The 25,749-nt window shown below is 44.9% G+C and overlaps 1 long non-coding RNA gene across 1 annotated transcript in view; it reads right to left on the bottom strand.

Annotated features, from left to right (window-relative positions):
• Nucleotides 1-25,749, bottom strand: part of LOC133085080 (uncharacterized) — an 85,278-nt gene that overhangs the window by 40,134 nt on the left and 19,395 nt on the right. The window contains exon 2 of the long non-coding RNA XR_009699523.1: nucleotides 1,906-2,012. This is a non-coding gene — a long non-coding RNA (uncharacterized LOC133085080). The remainder of the gene's footprint in view (nucleotides 1-1,905; nucleotides 2,013-25,749) is intronic.

Here is a 25,749-nt window from a genome sequence, read left to right as displayed (position 1 = left end):
CACCTTCCACCGCCCCTCACTCTTAAGAAGTTCCCAGGATATCTTGTTTAACCAAATTGATCTCCACCCCATCCCACCCACGCCTCCCTCTCCCCCAGCCAATGTTCCAGGTCTTTCTTCCTCCACTCCCTCTATTAAATTTCACCTTCCCTTTATCCATTTTCCTCTGTGTTGATCGTGAGCTTGGGAAGTATGTGATAGGCTAATCCTTGTTATGGGCTTTAATGCCTGATGTCTCAGCTGATGGCGTTTACCTGCCCCTGTCGCATCTCCTCAGTATACCCAGGCCCAGGTGTAGAAGCGGCATACAGCAGGTATACAATAAATATTCAAGGAAACAGAGATGAGGCTTGAAGACATTAGGCTAAGTGCAATAGGCCAGACACAAAAGGACACCATCTATTGTATGATTCCACTTATACGAGGTACCTGGAATAGCCTAAAATTGAGAGATAGAAAATAGAACAACGGTGGCCAGAGCCTGGGGAAATAGGGAAAGGGGGAGTCAGTGTTTAAAGTATACAATTTCAGTCTGGGAAGACAGAAACATTCTAGAGATGGATGATGGTGATGGGTGCACAGCAATGTGAGTGTACTTAATGCCACTGAACTGCACACTTAAAAATGGTTAAAGTGGTAATTCTTAGGTATATTTTTATCTCAATAAAAAAAATCAGTCAAAAAAAAAAAAAGAATACAAAGGGGGAGGGAAGGAGGGAGCAGCAAGCCTGTGATGGATGATGCTCTGAGGATGGAGAGGGCTTCCTAGTGCCCTTTGGAAAATACCCAGAGCACTTTACCATCTGCCCTAAAATTCTCAGTCCTGTAAACTTCCTTTCAAGCCACACTGAGCTAAAAATAAGTGATAAATTGTGGGATGTTAAATTTATATTAAGTGAAAATGTTACCTTCCAAAACCCAATTATTGCTGGAATGGAAAAAAGGAGGAAAAGAAGATGGTCATGGAAGCCCAGGACAGAGAACACTTCAAAAGGCATTTCAAGGGTACTGAAGGTCAAGCATTTACATGAAGACTGAAAAGTGGCAATGCATTTAGAGACTGGGAGGCCAGAAGTGGCCTTTCCTGTACAGGTGCCTGGTGTGGTGGGAGCAGAACCCTGATGACCATGGATTACTACAGTCAATGGTCACACACACACACACTCATTCCGAAGACTGTGGTGTAATACATAAGGTACCCTGTTAATTGAACAAAGCTGTTACAGAACTATATATATATATATATATATATATATATATATATATATGTGTGTGTGTGTGTGTGTGTGTGTGTGTATGTGTGTATATATATATATATATATGTATAGTATGATTTTAATTATATTAAAATCAAAACAACAACCAAAGACACTAGAGGAAACATATCAAAAAAGGAACCATTGTGTTTTGGTACCCTTTATCTTCTTTTTCTATTTATAAATCTGACTTAATGAACATATGTTACTTTTATAACAACAGATAAAAATCCATGCCTTTGTGGAGCTACATTACAATGGTGGGGACCAGGCCATAAATAAGTAAACAACATGTCAGGTGGTGATAACGCAGAAGAAAAATAAAGCACGGGGAGGGGGTCAGAGAGTGACAGGTAGAGGGATTGTTTAGTAGAGGGTCCTCAGGAAAGTGACAGGCAGCAGAGACCAGAAAAAATGGAGGGGGCAAGACTTGTGGATATATGGGGGGAAGAGAAGAGGTAATCAACGATAATAAATAATTTATGTTCAGGATATTCAGTGTAACATTAGTTACGATAGTGAGAAGTTAGAAACAACCTAAAGGATGAGTAAAAGAGGAATAGTTAAATAAAATATGGCACGTCCCTATCATGGATTATCCTGCAGCACTTGGAGAATGCAAAATAAAACCAAAGAAAGCCATACCCACCTTTCACATCCATAGGACTGATTTGATGATGGATCAGGGTCAACCACAGTCACCTGGGAGAGGAGTGCTCGAAATCACTGCTGGGCAGGGCACGTCTTGGTCCAGCACTGCAGGAAAGTAATTTAACTACATATGTATCAAGAATCTCAGAAATATCTATTTTTGTTTAAGGGAATAATTCTCCTTCTAGAAATCCATCCTCAGATAGTTTTAAAATGGACAAAGCAAACCACACTCTTACTTATGATGGTGAAAAGTTGGAAATGGCCTATTATTCAACATTTAGGTATTTAAGTAAAATACGGTACATCCATATGATGAAATACTATGAGGCCATTAAAAGTGCGTTTTAAAAAAAATGATACAAACGAATTTATATACAAAACAGAAATAGACCCACAGACACAGAAAACAAACTTATAGTTAACAAAGGGGAAACTTTGGGGGAGAGATAAATTAGGAGTTTGGGATTAACATATATGTACTACTATATATAAAATAGATAATCAACAAGGACCTACTGTATAGCACAGGGAACTCTACTCAATATCTTATAACCTAAAAGGGAAAAGAATCTGAAAAAGAATATATATGTATATATGTGCATATATACATGGAACTGAATCACTTTGCTTATACCTGAAACTAACACAAAATTACTAATCAACTATGCTTCAATTTTAAAAATTATTACCAAAAAAATTTTTTTTTAATTTTGTTTTCAAAGTTTTTTTTAATTCTATAGGAAAATGTTTGTGATATAATGTTAAGCACAAAAAGAAGTCAATAGTCAAAACTGTATACAGTATAACATCAGGAAGAAAAAGAAAAGTAAGTACCTTTAGGTAAAATGTGAAATAAATGTGTTCAAACCGTTATTCATAGCTGCCTCTGGGTAAGAATATGGGTGGTATTGTTATTGGGTTTTCTTTAGACTTCTGTATGCTTTCCTGAACTTTACAAGTCCTATATGAGGAGCGCATATTATTTTGATAACTATAACAATAATAAAATTTAGGGAATTCCCTAGCAGTCCAGTGGTTAGGACTCAGTGCTTTCACCACTGGGGCCAGGGTTCAATCCCTAGTCGGGGAACTAAGATCCCGCAAGCCACTCAGTACAGCCAAAAATAATAATAATAATATAAAAATAAAATTTAAAAACTTAAAAAAATTACTCTCTGGGAAAAAAAACAGAATTGAACACGTGAAAAAGTGAAGATAATAAGTGTAGAATATTCTTTTGATAAAACCGGCTCTCAAATTATTTTGTAATCAGACAGCCTAACAGGGGCCAGTTCTCAGGGTAAAATTATGATTTTTTTAGCTATTGTTTTTTCTTTGTGTTTGTGTTCTAAGTGATGGGAGAGATCTGATCTGGTTCATAGGCTATGAGGAAAGCACCAGAAGAGAGAAAGTCGTTGAAAATGCAGAGGACAGAGGAGCCACAGGTGAACTTGACTGCAGGCTAGCAAGGCCTGGTCGGCCCTCTTCAACTCACAAATAAAATGTCTCAACTGATAAAGAAATGTCACCCTGGACAGTAAGAGAAGGAAAGGCCACACTCCCAAAGGTGGGGAGTGAGTCCTGGCTGCACTGAGAGACGCAAATGAGGCTGCCTCCACGCCACCATTGAAACAAAATAGCTGGGAGAGTCAGAAAGAAAGTGGGAGAAGCATTGGGCTTCCCCAGCCACTGCGTCTGCCTCAGGGCCCTGGGCTGCACTGGCAGAGGGGCAGACAGCTCCCCACTCCCCACCCACACCTTCCTCTCGCTCTTCTGGATTGAGACGTTTCACTCCCAGGACAGGTGTGGCCCTTGGCCCAGTGGGAAGAAAGGGGAAATGGGAAGGGCACGGAGAGGGCTGGGGAAGGCAAAGGTAGGAGGCAGGCTGGCTGGACCGAGTGAGAAGAGACAGATCAGAGAAGAAACGACAGAACCAGAATCCCTTTGACAAATGCCCACGAGACCCTAAAAACCAGCCAAGGGTGAATGGACAAACAAACTGTGGCACAGCTGAACGATGGAATGCTGCTCAGCAGTAAGAAGGACCAAATGTGGACACGAGCGGCACCTTGGATGAATCCCAAAGACATTATGCGAAGTGAGAGAGGCCATTCGCAAAAGGTTACATACTGAATGATTCCATTTATACGACAGTCTCAGAGAGAAGAAACCACGGTGAAGGACAAGAAATCAGGGTAGTTGCCAGGGGTCCTGGGTGGGGATGAGGGGTGGGTGGCTATGTGAGGAGTCTTTTTGGAGGGATGGAACTGATTGGAATGATGCTTACGAGAATCTATACTTGTGCTAAAATTGATAGACGTGTACACCAATAGAAAAAAGGCAATCTTAGCGTACGATCATTATTAAAGTAAAATGAATAATTAAAAAAATAAATAACCTGGATGAGAGAAAACAGATCAGTGGTTGCCAGGAATTGATGGTGGAGTGACTATAAAGGATCAGCAGGAGGGAATTTGGTGCTGGGGCGGGTGACAGAAATGTTTTGTGTCTTGACTGTGGTGGTTACATGACAAAGCATTTGTCAGAACTCACAGAACTATACCCCAAAGAGTAAATTTTACTGTATGTAAACTAAAAAGCAAATACGTAAAATTTTAAAGCTTTAATAAAAAGTTTTTTTTAACTGGGCCAGGGGTATGCACACTAACTTACGTTCCCAGATCTAGATTTTACCAGTTTCTTGAAGAAGAAAACTAATCAAATGAAGTAAAGTCAGTAATCAAATTTAAAATAGAAGAAACCTTTGGTTTTCCATTGTCCACTGTGTTACAGCAATACCTAACGAACAAAGACTTCTTATCTTAGGGATAGTTTTTGAAATTTTGAAAACTAAAATATGTCTTATGAGCATTCAAGATGAAAAAAACAGGTGTACCTCAAATTTCTCAATAGTACCATCCACCAGAAAAAAATGGAACTTTTTTTTTTTTTAACGAATCTTGATGGGAGGGAAAAGAAGCCCAAGAATTTGCTACCCAACCAATTTGTTTTTCATTGAGAGGGCAACACAAAGACAGTTTCAGATATGTAAGCCTCAGAAAATATATCACCCACATGTTCCTGCTAGAAAAAAAGATATTTCAAGACATGTGTTAGTCATCTGAGAGACGAATCAAAATGGAGAATTCAAGAAAGGAAATGAAATAGTACAAAACGATTAGTGACAAACTTTAAAATCAGTTAAAACCTCAAAATATAATTACCAAATTAATGCAAAAAGAAGAAAGAGGATTGTTTGTTTCAAATAACTGAGGAAAATTAAACTGGATTGTTAAGCCCTGATTAAATGAACACATCTAAAAAGCGAATGTAGATGTAAAAATTCAAAGTACAATACAAGCAACTACATTCAACAATCTACCAAGACAACAATTCTCTTTGATTTACTAGGCTTGATGTCAGAAACACAGGAATCATTTAAGATGAGGAGGTCTGATGATGTAATCCAGCACTTCAGTGTCAAATTTTTTAAAGATCTACTTAATGTTTGCTAACAATTACTCAATGAATTTAAACAAATTCTTAATTTAAAATCTCTGAGAAAATTAAGAATGGAAAGACATTTTTCTAACATGGTAAAGAATATCTCTCTCAAACCAACAGCCAAACTATTAAAATCAGCTATACGTTACAACGTGGATGATCCTTGAACACACGATGACAAGTGAAATAAGCCAGTCACAGAAAGACATACTGTATGATTCCACTTATATGAAATTATAGTCAAATTCATAGAGACAGAAAGTAAAAGGGTGGTTGCCAGAGGCTGGGGGAGGGGTGATTCAGGAGCTAGTGTTTAATGGGTCTAGAGTTCATAAGTTTCATAAGAGGAAGAGAGTTACTGAGATGGATGGTGATGATGGCTGTACAACATCACAAATGCATGTAATACCACTGAACTGAACACTTAAAAATAATTAAGATGGTAAATAATTTTTTACCACAATAAAAAATTCTTTTAAAGACTAGACGGGAATAAACAAAAATAATAATGTGTTAGGGGTTCTGAGTGATTATTCTCCCTTATCAAACTATCCATAATGATATGTCTCTTATAATTTAAAAAATAAATGGAAAAGCCAGCTCTAAGAATGGTAATTAAAAAAAAAAAAAAAAAAGAATGGTAATAACAACTACATTTAATTAGCCCCTACTATGTGCCCGCTGCTTGGTAGCTACTGCCGAGGTGCTGTCTAATCCTCAGCTACTCTACAAAGTGGACGCGTTTATTTGATACTTGATGAAAGCGGGTCTTATGAGGACCATGTGAAGCCATTCACGGACCTTTTTAAAGAGACAAGCATCTGTGGAGGATGTACTCGGTTCCTGGGAGGGCCTCTAACTGAGCTCCTACTATGTGCCCGTCCGTGCTGGATGGGGCAGGCAGTCCAGGCAGAGAGCGACAACAAAGAAAGCAGAGTCATTTGGTGGAGCGCTGGCACCGCCCCGGGGAGCGCTGTGCCCTTGATGTTGCCAGGAGCCCATGAGGGTTTATGAGGTAGGGGTGGGGTAAGAGAGGATTATGCTTAAATGTTAGAGGCTGCGGGGAGAGTGAACAGCACTGACGACGTTCCAAAGTCTCTAGTTCAATGGTGAATAGTTGGCGGTGGCGGTGAGAGGCTGATAGGAGCAAGGACATCAGCGAAGGTGGTGCAATCAGGGGAGGGCTCACAGAGCCGTGGGACATGGGTTCGGCCCAGAAGGGTGAGCCACACAGGGCAGGTGGAGAGCCCCAGGGCTAGGGTCCTGCAGCGCAGCAGTGCTCTCCAGGGCTTGTAAAGGTGAAAGGTGGAAGTTAATGACCGGCCATCTGTAGAGACTGGTTACTTCAGAGAACAGCCTTCATATACAACACTCTGCAGAGGTTTGAAAGGACGCAGCGACAAACGTAGAACAGGATCTTAAATTGAACAACGTGAAATTGCCGTTTTGTACTTTATAAAACCAGTCACACATCAGCAATTTCATACGGCTCAATCTGAGAGGAAAAAGCAAGTGTGTGTGTTCAGGTACGCTAGAATAACAGGAAAACACTGGATCGGGGATGGAATTGGGTGGGTCAGGGAGGTGGGAGCTTTTATTTTCACTTCCGCAACACACTTCTATAGGGCTTAAATTCATCACAATTCATATGGTGATTATTTTTTGAAAGGAAGGAAAGTTAAGTAAATATGGAGGTTGAATTAAGGATGTTTTAACCCTCAAGGCTGACCTGGTTCTGATCTTGGTTCTATATCCAATGTATGATCTCAGTCACTTATTTCTTCTTTTGTGAAATGGGGGGTTCTGATTAGATCAGTGAGTCCCAAACACAGACACAAATGAAAATCTCCTAGAGACCTTTGCAAAAAATAAAAAGAAGAAGAAAGAAGGGCAGAAGATCTAAAAAGACAGTTCTCCAAAGAAGACACAGATGGTCAACAGGCACATGAAAAGATGCTCAACATTGCTAATTAATAGAGAAATGCAAATCAAAACCACAAGGAGGTATCACCTCACACTGGTCAGAATGGCCATCATCAAAAAGTCTACAAATAATAAATGCTGGAGAGGGTGTGGAGAAAAAGGAACCCTACACTGTTGGTAGGAATGTAAACTGGTGCAGCCACTATGGAGAACAGTATGGAGGTTCCTTAAAAAACTAAAAAAAGAGCTACCATATGATCCTGCAATCTCACTCCAGGGCATATGTGGAGAAAAACATAATTCGAAAAGATGCATGTACCCCAATGTTCACTGTGGCACTATTTACAACAGCCAAGGCACAGAAGCAACCTAAGTGTCTATCGACAGATGAATGGAGAAAGAAGATGTGGTATATATAAACAATGTAATATTACTCAGCCATAAAAAAGAATGAAATAATGCCATTTGCAGCAACATGGATGGACCTAGAAATTATCACATTAAGTGAAGTAAGTCAGACAGAGAAAGACAAATATGATATCACCTATATGCAGAATCTTTAAAAAAAGGATACAGATGCACTTACAAAACAGAAATAGACTCAGACATAGAAAGCAAATTTATGGTTACCAAAGGGGGTGGGGAGAGGGATAAATTAGGAGTTTGGGATTGACATATACACACTACTATATAAAAAATAGATAACCAACAAGGACCTACTGTATAGCACAGGGAATTATACCCAGTATCTTGTAATAACCTATAATGGAAGAGAATATAAAAAAAGAATATACATACACATATATAACTGAATCACTTTACTGTACACCTGAAACTAACACAACATTGTAAATCAACTAGATTTCAACAAAACTTTTGAAAATGCAAAAAAAAAGAAAAGAAAAAGAAAAGGAAACAATTCAGCAGGCCTGGGAAGCTGCATTCTTACCAGTCCCTCCCCAAGTGACTCTGTTGATCAACCAGGGACAGGAACCCCTGGCCTGAAGACTCCATAATTTTCCTTCCAGCCCTAACATGATTTTATTTCATCTCAGTTGTTGTTCCCCTCATCCCCCTTCGACTGAGTTTAGTGCCGACCCAATAAGACATCCAACTCCGTATCACAGAAGTGTCTTAAAGAACCCTTCTAGCACCCAGTCTCTTCAGCGAGGAAGAACTGGAGCCAGAGCATGGAAAAAAAAAAAATTTTAATGCTCAAATGCTTCAAATGGATTAAGCATTTGGTTTTACTTGGTTTATTATTTTTTTCCGTGAATATAAACCATTTTGCATTTTGGAATCCTTCTGCAAACACAAAGCAGTTTGTCTTTGTGTTTGCTCATTTAAAAACAAATATTTGCCTGCCAAGCAAATGCTGTCTCTTAGGATGTGCTATTAATAGGATAATTAGGCAGCCGGTAATGAAAAGGATTGCTGGTAATTATGGCAAGATTTGTTTTGGCATTTGAAGGCAGCAGTGGAGGCTGGAGTGCTAAAATCTACCTTAGAGTTAATGAGTACAATTAGAACACACCTGAAAAAATAGCCCAGCTAATGAACACTTCACTCCACTTTTAAAGTGACAGCACTCAGTGGCTCCCTAGGCTGCTTGGGCAATCCCAGCCCTGATGTTTCCAAAGTGACAGGGGGCATGTTGTGGACACAACAGAGAACTTGAATTTGCCCAGCCGCAGTTTTCAAAAGAGCTCACTGTCTATGAGTTCTTTCCTCTCACCTCTACTCATCCCATGTTTTGTTTGAAAGCAAGTTCAAACAAAATATATTTTCTCATTTGAGTTTCATCATAACCCTTTGAAATAGATAAGTGAAGTTTAGGGTTTTTTTTAAAAGAAGGGTGTTTCTTGCCATTTGGGGGATAAGGAAGTTGAGAACCAGAGATGCCCAGGGGTTGCCCAAGGTCAGAGATGAGGTCAGAGGAATTGATGAGGTCAGGGGTCAGAGCCTAGGTCGAAGAAAAATTGGAGAATGATTCGGAGAAAAGTTGTTTTCTAATTCCTGTAGGGGTCCCCACCTCTGCACAAAATGCTAAACTTGCTGGGTCCTCTTTAAAGCAGCCGCCCTCCAACTTGCAACCCTGGTTAACTTCCCTGTAACAAGGTAGGGTCTGAAATAACTAAAATCATCCCGCTCAGAAAAGATTCCCAAACGTATCTTTCTCCCTCTCCCCTGCTGCCCTTCTCCCTCTCGTGGCTCATTCTCAGGGAGGTCTGTCTCTGTGAGCAGGTGCACGTGTGGGCATGCTGGGCCTGGGGGAGCACACCGGCCAGTGGGTGTGTGTCTGCATGAGCTCTTGGGGGCTGGGCATGGAAATCTGGCGTACACACACACACACACACACACACACACACACACTCCCTGGGGATGAGCATGGGCACAGTGAAGAGAGGAAGGAAAATGGCAGCCTATCTAAGGAAGGCTCTGCAAAATAAGGTAAGTTATTCAACCTCTTTAAAGTCTTAGTTTCTTCATCCCAAGAAATGGGAAAAGAACTGGCATCCACTGTGTAGGTTTGTCATTAAGGATACAGTGAGTCCAAGTATAAAGCATGCCCGGCCCATCGTCACCACCATAATTATTGCTATGATAGAGGCTATTGTAAAACGTTCTCTCTTGCTGACCCCATGTAGGGTGGGTCACACATTGGCACTGTCTCATTCAGACCTCTGGGGCAGTTCGGTGGGCCAATGAGGAAAGGAGGGCTGGAAACTCTAGGGAGACCACACCCTTCTAGGATTCCTGAACCCTGTTCTCTATGCAGGGCAAATCTAAAACCAGAATCCTGCCAGAACAAATGTAGAGGCTCAAGCCTGAGATTTTAGGTCATCTCCTCCTGCACTGCATCCTCTAGCATCTTTGTCCTCAGTTGCAAACAACAGCAGCAGCTAACAATTCATCAGGCACTGTGCACATACTCTCAAGCACAGCATTTATTGTTCACAGCATCTCCATGAGGCAAGTCTCATCATCTTTTTAAGAATGAGGAAATTGGGGCTCAGAGAGGTTAGCTAACATGTCCTAGGCCACACAGCCTGTCAAGGATCAGGCCAGGATTGAACCTGAGCCGAGTAGCCCCAAGGCCAGGCTCTTTCCAACCCACACAAAGTCATATATTGTCCATGGTCCAAAGTCTCCTGCTGAGAACTTGAGGACTTGGGGTCACTATGATGACATTCCTGGGAATTGTCAAAACTCTGGACTACCCCATCGCCCATTAGTATTAGAAATTACAGGGACAGGACCTGCATTTTGTTAACTAAACTTAAAGAAGACTACCCCTCACATAAAAGCTGAAATCTATGTCCCCTGCAATAGCTGGATCTGCACTGATTAATTAGAAAATTGCATTTATATAACCCTTTAATCTGTATTTATGTGTTGCTAAGGGTGCAGCAAGCTGGGCGGGGAATTACATCCAGATTAGCTTTGATCCATAAGCAGCCTGGATTGGAGCTGCTTTCTGTGCTGAAAGAGGAGAATCAAAAGGATTTGGGGCAGGGATCCCCAGTGAGGACTCTATCCCCCTCTCCTGCCTTGGACCCAATGAGTTTGGGGCCTTTGAGGGTTACCCAGTAAAACCCACATGGCCTCCTTGGTCAGAACAAGGGGTGAGATTACCCAAAGAGCTAATTTCCAGCTGAGTTTGGCCCTTGGTTTCCTAAACAAAATTGGTATTATTCTTTTCAACATGTGTTCAGCAAGATTAAAGATCCGTCAACCTGCACAGCTTAATTCAAGCTGTACTGGAAGCAGCCCACGTCCTCCCAGAGTGAGGGAAGGGAAGTGGGAGGGCACAGGGCCTGATATCCTGCTTATTGAATTAGAAAGGCCCTTAATGGATAAAGGGTACTGATGTAGGGATCTTAATACGTTATGATGTTTTGAGGAAGCTACTGGATCTCAAAAATCATTTGAAAATCATTTGAAAGTATTTCAGTTGTGGTTGTCATTTTTTTTCTTTCTCTTTTTAAAAAGTTGGATCAACAGATGGGCATGGATGGGGAAGATGTGGCTGAGAGGGTCAGTTCCCTTCTTCAGCGTCTGACTCTGAAGCCGTTTGGCGTGGGAGTCAATGAACACGGGGTCTAGGTTACAGATGGGGTGGAGAGGGGTGCAGGCTGGGCTCACGGGTACTGTGGGGAGGAAGGCAACACAGCTGAAGTTTGACACCAGAGCAAGGAGCCTCCCACTCTTCCCACCATTGCCAGGAAGTTCAATTCCATTCGTCTAGTGAGGCCAAAAGTTGTTGACCTTGGCCAGTCTGTTGTCTTCCCTGGGCCTGTCCTTCATCAGTTATGATGAAGGGAGTGGACTGAATGACTCATGAGGCTTATTCCAGCTCTAATATTCTGATCTTATAAGCATCACCATGGATTTCATAGTCACTCAGAGCAGCAGTTCCCAAAACTCTCTAATGCTCCATAGCAGGGGGAGAACATTGTGGTTTAAAAGTGTGCGTTCTACAGTCAGCCTGCTGGAGAGAAATCCAGCCTGCCTCTCTCTGTCTTAAGCTCCTTAACCCTGGCTCTATTTTCCTTCCCTTGTAATATTGCAATGATAGTAACAGCACCTGCATCACAGAGATGAAGTGAGAAGTAGATGATTAAATACGTGCAAAGTTGCTAGAACGGTACCTGGAGCCCAGCAGGCACTTGATCAGTGGAAGCTGTGATTATCATCACCCTCCTGACACAGACCACAGCGCCCTCCCCACCAGGTGCCACTCACTGGGGCCTGAGTGCACACACCTTGGACAGCTCCTGGGTTGCTCTGCAACTTGACATGGGCTGCCCGGGCGACGTCTCCTGGAGGACACGCCAGGCTCTCACCAAGCAGCTTGCTGAACAGGACTGTGCAACCTATGGCCCGTGAGCAGCATCCCAGTTTCTACCCTGAGGTCATTTTACTCTGCTTCCTCTCGTCAGGTCCTCAGTGAAGACGAACACCAAAGTTTCTCCCCATACCCAGCATTCCCGATCACACTCATACTCACACTCTGTTTTATTTTTTGTTTGTTTGTTTGTTTTGTTTTGTTTGGCTGCGTTGGGTCTTTGTTGCTGAGCACGGGCTTTCTCTAGTTGCGGTGATCGGGGGCTACTCTTCGTTGCGGTGCCTGGGCTTCTCATTGCAGTGGCTTCTCTTGTTGTGGAGCACAGGCTCTAGGCACGCGGGCTTCAGTAGTTGCGGCACACGGGCCCTAGAGCGCATGGGATTCAGTAGTTGTGGCTCGCGGGCTCTAGAGCGCAGGCTCAGTAGGTGTGGCGCACGGGCTTAGTTGCTCCGAGGCATGTGGGATCTTCCAGGACCAGGGCTTGAACCCGTGTCCCCTGCACTGGCAGGCAGATTGTTAACCACTGTGCCACCAGGGAAGTCCCACTCACACTCTGTCTTATCCTGGGTATTTCACACAGAAAGTACATGTTCTATGCTTTCCTAGGGGCCCAATGGCACTTCCAAATTGGAAAACAAGCCAGTGTCTCATGGAAGCAGAGAGAGCTTCTTGGGGTGGATGTGAGTGGGGTGGTGCTATGGAAAGAGCCCTGGGGCAGGAGACAGAGGACAGGGGATGGGTCGTCTGTTCCACCTGACTTGCCCTGTCTGGGCCTCCCTGACCCTGTCTGTGAAGTTAGGTATGAGGCTGGATCACTCTTTCCCAAGGTGTTTTCAGCAGGGCACCAGTCCCAGAAATGCTCTGTCGGGGGAAAAAAAGTCTGCCCAAAGTGTGTGTGTGTGTGTGTGTATATATACACATACGTGTGTGTATGTCTATACACACACACACACGTATATGTCTATATCGGGAAATGGGGCTAGTATATCCCCTTCTTGATGATGAGCAAAACTCATTAGTGTATTAAAGGCCCTGAGAGATTCTACATGATAAAAACAAAATTGTTTAGTTTCACTTTACCCAGGGGTTTACAAGAGTTTCTGCCAATAGTCCTCTTTTCAAGTGAGTCCCCCCTGGCCTCCTATGGAATTAGATGGAGGCCTCTGATCTTTCCTGGCTCCAACAGACTGTGCCCCCTCCCCTAGGAAACAATAAATAAACATGCAGCAAGATGCAGCCGTCCCAAGAAGAAGTGTTTCAGTGTCCTCATTTCTTGGCCTGAGGCAGAAAAAGAGAAGAGGAAACCAAAACCATGTGACCGGCCTTGCATACTGTCATAAAAGGACCTCATGGCCCCCTGACCCAGGGCATCATGGAGAGAGGGGAGAGGGAGTTCAAGAAAGAGTCAGGAAGCCCAGCATGAGTCGCCCACCATAAATAAATAAATCAGGGGGCCACCCTCAAAGCAGGTCGCATTGGGTTATTTGAGCAAGGCTGCTAGACATCTGGACGTTTCTGTTAGCCCTCACCCCTCCTGTTGCCATAAATTTAAGCTAATCCTTTGGGGCCCAGGATCATAAGAATAATCCTCACATCTGTGTGGGCTTTTCAGCTTTCGAAAGCTCATTCACAGCATTATCTCATTAGCTCCCCTCAATGCCTACAGGAGGGACTCAGGGATGGTCATCCCCATTTGGCAGAGAAGATGCTGCAGTCCACAGAAGGAAAGTTACTTTCTCAAGGTCACCCAGCAAGGCAGTAGAGAGCTAAGATTAACTCGCATGTCCCCTGGTCCCCAGCCCAGAGCTCTCCCAGGAGCACAGTGCCAGCTTACAGAGAACGCCCTGAGCCACAGACTCCATCCCCCTGCTGCCATACAAGAATGGAATGTAGGTAGAAAGCTATGGTGGGAGGACCATGGGCTTTAGAGTCAGACGACCCAGGTTCAAATCTCAGCTCCAGCTTCCTGGTCATCAAACCTCAGACAATGTGGTTGAGCTCTCTACATCAGCTCCTCATCGCAAACATGGGGGAGAAAACTCTGCCTTGAGGGCCACCTGCTTCATCTGCTCTCCATCTCTCTCCTCTTCTGATACGGACCCCCCATCTTTGGGAAGCTGTTCTTCCCCACAACTCGATCCACGTAGCTCTGAAAGGAGCAGCCCATCCCAGTGGTCCCACCTGCCTGACTATGGGAGTGGGCACACAACCCAGCCAGGCCACTTGGAGGCCTCCCCTGAGAGTATCTTCAAAATGAAATAAAGGAAGACACCCCTTCCCTTTCTGGGGGTAAGATGTGACTTCTCACATCTGAGAAGATGTGACCCCAGCCTCGTGGGCAAAGCTGGCCTGAGAGATTGAAGCTGGTGTGCAGAGGGAAGCAGGGCAGAGATGGGGAGAGAGCCCTGGGGCATCTGAGGCCCCTGCCCTTCCCATGGGTGGGTCACATGAGCCTGTGAATCACCTAGGCAGGCCCTCCATCCAGCCCCTAGGATCCAGACTGTACTGAACGTGTAGCAGATGGGATTACCACCCACACCGCTCACTTGGAGGGGCCCTACCGGCTCAAATTCCAGGAAAACAGGCAGCCATCTAGGAGGCTCCCAAATAGCACTCCACATAATGCACAAAAGACCTGAGTTCCTCAGCCTTTGTGGACTACTAGAAACTCAGAGCTTAAAAGAATTTAAAGATTGGAGTCCTGACCTCCCATTTTAACATACGGGTGGGAAAATCCATTTCAGGTGCCTGAATGCTGGATCCTAAGGGCACTCGTCTAGTTAGAAAGTCTTAGGACGCAGGGAATCCAGAATCCTGGGTTCTCCTCCATCTGCGGCTCTTCTGGTTGCCTTCCCTTACCCTGGGCTCACACACTTAGAGGATAAGAGGGGAGAAAAGAACTGGGTAATGCGAATGCACCTGGATGCTCTGCTTTTCTCAGAAAGGGTTGTAAGGATCAAGCCAGATTATAAAATATGTGACTATGAAAGGATTTATCAAAGTCTCAGCACCGTTGAAAACAACAGGTTATTGTTATTATGAAATTACAGACTCAAGATTCCCTTCACATAAAGTCTGACTTTCCCCAGGGAAATAATGGTAAACCAGACTGTGTACAAAGAGTGGAGATGGCAGTTAGAAAACTGAGCCAAGTCACCTCCCCGTAAGTCATCAACTGAGTCCCCTGCCTCTCCTGCCCTCTAACCCCCCAGCCCTCCAGTTGCCTGAACTTGGGGAAATGGGTGACGGACCAACAGTCCTGGTTTGTCTTGGAATGAGGGGTTTCCTGAGCTAAGAGCTGCCTGGCAAGACTCACTAGCACCCATATCAGGGCCATGTCCTTTTATACTTCTGTCTCCCCCTGCACCCTGAGCCACTGTTCTCACTCTCACCCCAGAGCCTGGCAAGTGCTCAGCTCAGCTCAAACACACCCCCCATCCTGTGCCTCTGTCCGTGGTTCTGAAACATGTTTTGTGCACTGAGACAAGGCTAGTTCTCCTAACCCTGGGATTCTTCCCATTTCATCCAGGTATTCATTCCATAAATATCTTTACCAGTTAGCTATGGCTGTATAATAAACCATCCCAAAACTTAATGGATTAAAACAAAAACATTATTTTTTTTCTCATAATTCTATGGGCCGCCTAGGCCATCCTGGCTGGCTGATCTGTGGTCAACTGGTGGCTTGGCTGAAGCTGGATGAGCTAGGATGGCCTCGCTCATACATCTGGTGATTGACAAGCTGCTGGCCAGAGCACCTCACTATCTTCCATGCAGTCTCTCCACTATGTTAACTCAGGCTTATTTGTATGGTGGACTCAGTGCCCCAAGCCTATAAGAGAAGGCAAGCTCCAATGCTCAAGTTCTTTTCAAGTCTCTGTCACATCTGCTAATGTTCCATTGTCCAAAGCAAGTCACATAGTCAAGCTCTGACTCAGTGTGGGAGGGGAGTCCCCAAAGGCCCAGACACAGGGAAGAGAATGACTGTGGCTGTCTTTTTAAAACAATCTGCCACTTCTCCCATTATCCTGCACCCGCAAAGCATTCTAAGGCTACAAATAATGGGATGACCCTCTGGTGAATCCATGGAGAAATGAGTTTGCCCCTACAGCTGTTTTAAGCTGAGAGTCCACTTGGCCTCTGCTGAAATCACTTTCATAATTGTATCAGGAACAAATAAAAGTCTCTTTGAGCCCCCTCTCTAACATTCAGGGCCACATTACCAGTTCTCGCTACATCAGACAAAAACTGTTTTTTTTCACTTCTAAATTTAAACAAACAAACAAACAAACAAACAAAACCCTTCTGAATTGTAAGCCTTTTCAACAATATTCAGCAACAATTTTTTGAGTTATGCATGGCTAGGCAATAAATCCTTAGTCACCTTCTTGGGTGAATGCAAAAGAGCTTTAGAGTACAGCAGAGTTCCCTGGCCCCCAACTCCCCAGAAGGGAGGAACTTTCAGAGGGCACCTTCTAGGGCCCAGATCCTTATAGGAATTCTCACTGAATCCTCATGACAGTCCCTCCTCGATAGTGTTGCCACCTCCACTTCAAGGATAAGACACTGAGGTCAGGTAGATTAAGTATCTTGGTCAAAGTCCAAGAAGTGGCAAGTTGCATGGCAAGAATTCAGACCCAGGAGTTCTGACCTCAGAGTCAGAGGTCATTCCATCAAGCCATCACCTCAGGGCTGCAGAGCGCTCAAACTCAGGGTCGGGGGCACAGAGGCTTCGATCTCAGCTCTGTCCCTGGCTCCTATGTGACACTAGAACACCCACTGTCTTCTTTGAGCAACATCATCACATCACACATTGTCCCATCATCACATGGACATCAGAACACCTGCACCTGCTAATCCAGGCTCAAATGGGGCAAATGCAAACATCATCAGCCAGTCCCCTGCCTTGTGGAGAGAAAGGTCAATTGGCCTCTTTGGAGAGTGATTTTGGCAGCATCTTTCAAATTTTTAAATGTGTGTGTTCTTGATCTGGCAGTTCTAAGAATTCATGTGAAAGATATGTGTCTGCATGTAAGTTAGGATATATGTATAAAGATGTTTATTTCAGCATTGTTTATCATAGCAAAAAAAGCCTAGAAATAATGTAAATGCCCAAATGAATTATGCTTATCCATGATACAAAAATACTGTTTATCATTTTAAAAGGAGGGGAAAGACCTACTGATGAAGAATACGTCCAAGATACACTGTTTAAAAAGAATAAAGTAGATCTATATATGATGGCACAGGAAGATCACTGAAACATATTTTAAGTACAAAAAATAAATTTTAGGATAATAAAACTTACATATGCTTATTTATGTTGAGAGAGAAAATCATTTGGAAGGAAACACACCAAATTATTATCAACTTCTGCCTCTAGTAATGGTAAGAAGGTGATGACTTGTTTTTTTTTGTTTATTTGGTTCTACTTTCCATATTTCTACATTGTCGGGCATGTTCATAACAAATATGTGTTATATTTGTAATGTAAAGAGAGACCAGAATTCTAGTGCTAGAAGAAACTTTGAAGATGACCACAGCCCATGGAGAGCAGCTGGCTTGTTGTTGTCACATAGCCAACCACTGGTAGGGTCAGGCTGAGACCCTGACCTCTAGATGCCCAGCCCAGGCTGGTTTCAATCATAAGAGCAAGCCCTTCAGAGAGCATATAAGCCATAAAAGCCTGAAGAATCACTGATGTAGCACAAGGGGAAAATCCTGGTCAGAGTGTAGAGAATGGCATTTGGTCTTAGCTCCACCATTTACCTACTAGGCAAAATCACTTCACTTCTCTGAGTTCTATTTCAGCATCATAAGTTGGGACTGGTGATGTCTATCTCCCACGGTTATTCTAAGCCTCAGATAAGACAGGCAGGAGGTCTTGGCAGCAAACACATGAACTTGAACCCTAAATAGGTCTGTGTTCAATTATTCAGTCCCCTTCTCTGAACACTGGACCTAGCAAAATGCATCTCACTGGGCTGTTGGAGAACTAAAGTGACAAAACGCATGTCAAACACTTGTCATGGTCTAGGGACTCAGTACGGGAGCCATTGTCATGATGTGAATGCTCTGTGAAGACCAACTGGGGCTTTGCAAGGCTCACCATTAGACAACAGGGTCTTGTGATTACTGGGCTGGCTTCTCCTTCTGGCTTCCTCTTCCTAACCTTCCTCACCTCCTTGAAGCAGGATGCAAATCCTCTGATGCCCCAGGGCCCCAGACTCATGGGAGAACTACTCCTCTGACACTGCTGTTCCAACTGCTTCCGAGTTCAGAAGGCAGCTACACATTTACGGTCGTCACAGATGCAGAGCCTCACCCTTGGGAAGAGAGACACACTTGGGGTCTGGAGACAGATTCAAATCCTGAATCAGCCCCTTCCAGGTTATATGAGCTTTTGACTTCATTCTGTAAGCAACAGAGAACCACGGCCCGATTTGAGAGATTGGGTTCGTTTCTCTGTATATGAATTCTCGTCTTTGTTCACAGCCTCAGAAATGAGAGAAAGGCAACCCTTCCCTGTGCCTTTTAGGATGGATGGAATCCACACTGCATTTCTCCTCTATCCAGTCCAGAACAGGCTAAATGAGAGGTGAAGGCCGGAGACTGGCAGGAGGATACTGAAACACCGAAGAGGCACCATTCCTGGGGCTTGGAGCAGGGGGGTCTTTCCAATCCCCTCTCAGTGCTCAGGGAAAACACCACCCTGGGGTCTCTGATCAGGCCTCTGCTCAGCACATAACCTTCACACTCCCCCAGCCATCCTCCTTGAGCCCCCTGGGTCCCTGGCTTTGCTCCCCCTCGCTCAGCATCTCGGGCACACCGGATGCAGAGCACGGATTGCACTGAATTCTACCGGGAGGCCAGGAATTGCTGGGTGGCGTGACCTGCCGCTGCTGAGGAGGGAGGGACGACATCTGGGCCCTGGGACTGACTCAGGGCGGGGCGCAACTTGGCATTCAGCTGGAGCCTTGTTTTTCAGCCTGAGCGCAAGAGCGATCCGTCGCAGCCACCGCAGAGCCGCCATGATCGGCCCCCTTCACACTTCTCACCAAGTCAGCTTCTCTTCCCGTCCTGGACTCAGATAACGTTCGCCAAGGGCCCGCTGTGGCCTCAGCCCTGTGTGGGCTCCTGAGGAGCAGCCTTGCTCCCCTCCCCGCTCCAAGCACCCCCCCACACCCCCGCACACACCAAGCGCTACTAGAACTTATAACTCCCCTGTCCCGGGAAAACACAACATGAACCATGAAGCTGCAGTGAGTCAGCGGAGGGTGGGGGGGGGTGTTTGGTTCTGACTGTGAGCCAGGCGGGAGGTCACAGGAGGGAAAAGCCCGAGCAGTCCGGCCTCCAGAGCCCCAGGGTTCTGTCTCTCAGCAAGAGCGAGGCCCGGGCTGCAGGCAAGATCGGCATGATTTATGAGCCAGGTCCCCACTGGAATGGTTTTCTATGTTCGGGTCTCTAAATAAAGGCGGGGGGTAGGGGCCTGTGAGGAGAGTCACAGTTGTTTAATCACTGAGGTTATGAGCAGAGACAACCAGAGTTCTAAGCGCATAAAGTAAAGAAAACGTAAACATATGTTCTGGAGAAAAGAAGAAATAACAACTCTCTGGGTTTTCTGCTTCTATTCAGCCTTTGTTTCTAAGTTTGGCTATGAGGCTTTACATTTCACTATAAAAGTTTTCAAGAAGATTTGCTGCTTTGTTTCTGTTGACGTTCTTGCCCTAACCCAGGATGTGAGGGCTGGAAAAACCCCACGGATCCTCATTACTTAAAGTGGGGTCTCTGGAACTGGGCACCTCTTGGGAGCTTGTTAGGAAGGCAGAGTTTCAGGCCCCGCCCCAGACCTCCTGAATCAGAATCTGCATTTTAGTAAGTTCCCCAGGTGTTTCGGGCACACACCACGTCGGAGAGGCTGCCCGAGCTCCAGGATGGGGGTTTCCCTCCATGGGGTACACTCACATCTCGGGCTGGCAAGTACACGGATCTTAGGAGGTAAGAGAGTGAACACTTACCATTTTAACAGCTAACTTTACTGTCCATTTAGAGCAAATGATGCATCATTTACAGAAATGGTAGATTGACATGAATTGGTGTGTTTTAAAAAGTGAGTCAACTTAAGGGAAATACCCACTGACTAATAGTAGGGGATGCTCAGATAGGATGCTGCCTTCGGAGAGGGGATGAGAGTGACTGTTTCCAGAAGTGCTGATCCAGGGCAGGCCCTCACACGGGTTGCGGTGAGGAGACAGCTGCACAGAGAGAGATGGGGATTTGCCAAGGTCGCACAGTGAGAGTGTGCCGACAGGCAGGACTGGAGCCTGAGGCCCCGTCCAGGTCAGCGGCGCCCTGCCCTCCCTGCGCCCTGGCTGGGTGGCTCAGCCAATCACCCAGCTGCAAACCTGAGCCTGAAGCTGGAGCTGCAGCCACAGTGGCAACAGGTACTGGGACATTTGCAGGTGACACTAGGCAAATGAGCAGTGTAAATCACTGTTACTGAAAATGAAGGGATCACGAGGCCCGTGGGGGCCAAGGGTGATTTCAAGATGAGCCGTCTCCCTCCTCCCAGTGGCCCCCAACCCTTCACAAATGAATAAACATTTTAAGGGGTTCTGCATAGGCTGAGGAGCCGAATGAGTTCTCGGTGTAGTTCGGTGTGGTTTTGCAGAGAGGAAATCCGAGGAAGTAGAAAGGAGTTGGTCAATTATCTTCCCAACCTGGCTCATGGAGGTTTTGCTCAGATCTCCAGGATAAGGACATTCAGCTGCTTCACAAAATCAAAACCAAAAAACCTCAAAATATTTTTAGGTTTTCTCAGCCCTATTTGAACTACCTGTATTGTCAGTATCTGTCCGTTCTTCCACTTTTTCTACAGCACAGAATTTAGGTGCAAAACTTGTCGAGTGTCCTGTCCTCTTTCCATTGCTCTGTTCCGAGCTCCCTGCCCTGGCATTCAGAACTGCCATCAATATGGCCTCAACCTAGCTTTCCAGCCTATCTCCCAACAATCCCTCTTCACACCATCTTCCAACCAAAATATCCCAGGAACCACGTCTGGCTAAACCACACCCACCTTCTGCAAACTTCCCATCTAGCGTTCTCCAAAAGCCCTGCTGTCTGCCTAGAACTCTCTCTCCACTCTTGAAATCCCTCTCCTTCAAGGTCCAGTTTAAAAGCCCTCTCCTCCAGGAAGTCTCTTTGGACTGTCCCCAAGCCCTGCTTGGAACTCCCATAGCCCTCTGCTGCTACCTTGTTATGGTGTTTAGAACAAGTTTCCAGGGTTGGGGGTGGGTTTTCCCTTAACTCTGTGTTCCAGGCCTCCTAGCCCAGAGCCCGACTCCCAGAAATCCAACCAGGATTAAGGACCCTGGACCCAAACAAGTCCTGGGTTTGATTCCCAACTCTGCTGGCAATACTAGTTAGAGTGTGACGCTGGGCAAGTTTCCTACCCTGTTTACTCAGCTGGGAACATTAATCGCTTTTTCATAGAGAAGGCATGAAAACAGCCATGTATTATACTACACCTCGACATGCTTAATACTGCCTGGCACCTACTAGTGATTACTATAGCTGTTATTAGTGCCATGGATAATAATAAAAGTTAACACTATTTGGATTGGAAGATAGATTCATAAAATTCGGAACTGGCCAGCCCCTGGAGGTGTCTGGACCCTGGCACGTCCTGTCCACCTCCCACTGGCCCCTCTGCCAAGCTGTGCCTCCCTCACGCTCTGGCCCCCAGACCTGCCCCAAGCCCTCCCCTTTTCCTTCACCCTGTGTCTTCAGTAAAGACCAAAAGCATTTAAGGGGTCTGCAGTCTCGGGTTAAAAAACAATGATCTGGCCCCGGTTCTCTTTTCCTGGGGGAAGGAACCCAGGCCAGAGGGGAGGAGGTGCTTGACTGAGGTCTCACTAGTCCAGACCCATGGGATTCTGTGCTTTCCAGAGCAGCATTTCCTCCCCCAGATCTGGCACAGATGCAGCCACTGAGATGCTACTGGACTTCTCTTTCTCTGTTTTCAAGGAACAATGATCCTTTCCAAGTCCACATCTTCCTTAACAAATGCACTCATACGAGGGAAGCATAACTTTCAGGTCTTTCTTCCCTGAACTGGGAGGAGAGCTCAGGGCAAGGAATCTTTCCAAGGGCCCACCCTGGGGCCGAGCCTGAACAGAACACGGAGCCGGTGGTCCAAATCTGCCCGGGACGGGTGACCCCTCGAAGAGTGAGCGAGTGCTTCCCCTCCCAGCTGTCAGGCCGGCCCTGCAGATGAGGGAGGACCGGGGGCAGCTAAGATGCTGAACGGGTGTCAGACTGGAGTTCAGCTTGAGCAGCAGACAGGATGGGGCAGCCCGAGCCAGACACCAGGGAACAAAGGAGAGAGGAAGGGATTCGAACCAGCCTCCTTAGAGAGCCCTCTGGACAGCAGGCAGGGGACAGGTCAGTTGACAGCTATAGGAATAAACTAGGCGGTAGGACCTCTCAAGGGCTCTCCATGAGCACCCAAAAGAGGGCGGCTCTCTTATCATCCCCACTTCACTGCTAGGATCAAGGCAACAGACACTGGTTCCGTTTCAAACATCACTCAGCCCCACTTGGTTTAAAAGAAAGAAAACCTGCCGAGTGTTCAGCTGACGGTGGGACAGGGGAGTGGGGCTTAGAGACCAGGAATGTCTGCACAAGCCCAGCCCAAAATGCTCGCAGTAAAGTCACTCTTCTGGGTTAAAGCACTGAGTAATCCCATGAGAATTCAAGGAGGGAAGAGGAAGAGGGAGAACATGCCATCCTAGCTCCTCACCAGGACAGGCATGACAGATACGCCACCTGCCCTTCCCTAGCAGAGGTCTGGGGCCCCAGGTTAGGTCCAGATAAAAACAGCAGGGTCTGGCTCAGGAATACGGAGACCGTACAAGAAAATCCTGAGAGGCCCCCCCTATGGGAAAGACCTGGGTGGCTTTTCTTTTAACCCAGTCAACAATCTGGATGTTAAAAACTCCCAGGGAATCCCCTGTAGGAGACCAGGATCGGCAGACGAGGTGAAGGTCAGAGCTGTCAGCTCAGTCTGTCCCAGCAGGATTTTACCATGTATTATACTACCTCAGTGGTGCCAGATCAGGCAAAAGTTCATAAAGAAACTAGATTATAAAGTCAAGCACACTGTTACATTGTAATGGCAGACCTCATCTGGAGAATTCCTGATTTTAGTTGGTATAGCAGACTGACGGCTTTAATGGCCCCAACTGTACACACACACACCCACACACACCCCTTACATCCACAGCCACTGTCACGTGACTTTGCAGTTCCTCTCACCAAAGAGCTGGAGATGATATCCCTGTCCTTATGTCTGGGCTAGCCTGATGACTTGCTTTGGCCAGTAGAATAGAGCGGAAGTAAGAGGTTGTCATTTTGGGGTCAAAGCCTCAAGAAGCCTTGTACCTCTGTCACTGGCATGAGCAGATGTCCAGGCTAGCCTGCTGGAGGATGAGAGACACAAGGAACGGAACCCAATTACCCCCAGTTACCTAACTACCACAGATGAGGTCATCCTAGATCAGTCAACAGCCAGCCAACCCCAGACATAGGAGAGAGCCCAACCAGGAACAGCAGAGAAAGCCTCCCGGCCTCCCTGCAGCTGACCCCATACCTGACAGCAATAAGCAATTATTGTACGCCTCTGAGGTTTTTGGGGTTGTTTATAATACAGCATTACTGTGGCAAAAGACAACTGATACAGTTAGTTCACTAGTTTTCATCTGATAATTGGCCATGAAGAGTTGTGGTCCCTAATGCTCCCTCATCTCAAGTATGGATTTCTAAGAAAACTAAGCCAAAAAGGAGTTAGAAGAAAAAAGCTATTTGTTGGCTCCTGAATTTTAAATTAAGTCTAAGACACTTTCTCTTCATTCAGAGACAATATATGACCTAAAGAATCAATTATTATACTCAATCAAACATTCTTAAAATAAATCAATTGGACTTCCAGCTGATGTCTGCTTCCTCTCAAAAACCTTATTAAAATTACAGTGGAGAGGTTTTAAAAGGATAAGAAACCAAAAAAAAAACAGGGAAGATGAAAGAGAAGATAGCAAACAATGGGTTTCAAGAAAACTTTGGAAGATAAGAAACAGATGAACAACCGATGAAATGACTTAGATTTCAGCTTTTTCTCTCTTCAAGTACCTATAAGGGCTAAGTTAGAAGCAGCAAGCTGATTTATACACTGGAACCCTAGAAAGTCTCAGGAATCAAACACCGGTGCTCCTAAAGGCAAAGGTGCTAGAAGGGACTGAAAATTACAGATGTAATTGGAAGCTGTGCTCAACCACAGCAAAGGAGAAAACAAGAGAAAGCAAAGGTACAAAGAGAGAGCCGGCACAGAAGAGAGGCTCCCAAATAAACATATAAAAACCACCAGGATGATGGTGGAGGGAGGTCCAGGATGCTAGCTACACAGTGGACTTGGAGATCCCCTTCCAGATTGGAGCAGAGGATTAATGGTTCCAGAAGGGGTGTCTCTGTGGAAAAAAATAGAACTGAACTACTATCTGATGTGTCTAACCATATTTAGAGGAGTTTTACAATTTGGGGGGCAAATCTAGAGATTAATTAGTGATAGAAATATAGAAAACTAAGTAAACAACAAAAAAGAGGCAATTATTAACTGCAGGAAAAAATTAAAGTTATGAAAGAAAGGAAACCTAATCATAGTACACTACATGGCTCAGCTGTAAACAATATTCAAGTTGTCATAATAGCATAAACACTGAATACTGATATATTATCAAAACTTGTGATAGAACTATATTGGGAGGGCGGGAGAAGAAATGTGTACATGTGCATGTGTGTGTCTCAGAAAGCTAAATTCTATCATGCAAAGCCAGTAGATAATATCTAAAATTGAGAAAATCAGAAAATACAGATATAATCATACTATTTTAAAATATGGAGATTAAAATACAGAGAAAAGAGTTGAAATGATTGCCTCAAGGAAGCAGGACTGGGGTTGGGAAAGAGTAGGAATGGGGACTGCTTTCTTCAGCTAGAAGCCTTGTAACACCAGTTCGTTTTTTGAACAATGTATAGAGGTATTACTGTGATAAAATTTTAAATTAAATTTTAGAAAACCAATTGAAGACTAGATGTATTAAAATTACAGACTGTAATATATATTCATTAAGCAAACATTTGATAGTGACCTACAAAAGCATCAAAGGAAGGTGTATCCCTCACCTTCCCCACTAACTGTCTTGTAGGGAAAACAGGCCTTCCAAATGTCCATGACCCTATAGTGCCATGTAAGGACACAATGTCACAGTGTCAATGATTGGGAAAGCTTTGCAGATGAAGCGATGATAATTCTGGGTTTTTTCCTTCTACTGACCTGCTTCTTAACAGAGAATTTAAAATCTGCTTTGTAGCTGTATCACCTCCTTAACACAGTTTGTACAAAACAAGGGCTGATGGTCATCATCATTGTAGTGTATCAGCATCAACAAGTGAAACCCCTCTCCGTCTCTAAGAACTGTGCAGAAGTGGAGAGGTAGTGAGCTCCCAGGC

Source organism: Eubalaena glacialis, chromosome 2 (genome assembly GCF_028564815.1).
Source record: "Eubalaena glacialis isolate mEubGla1 chromosome 2, mEubGla1.1.hap2.+ XY, whole genome shotgun sequence".
NCBI lineage: Eukaryota > Metazoa > Chordata > Mammalia > Artiodactyla > Balaenidae > Eubalaena > Eubalaena glacialis.
The sequence above is the reverse complement of the archived record's forward strand: the minus strand, read 5'-3'. Positions and strand labels throughout refer to the sequence as shown.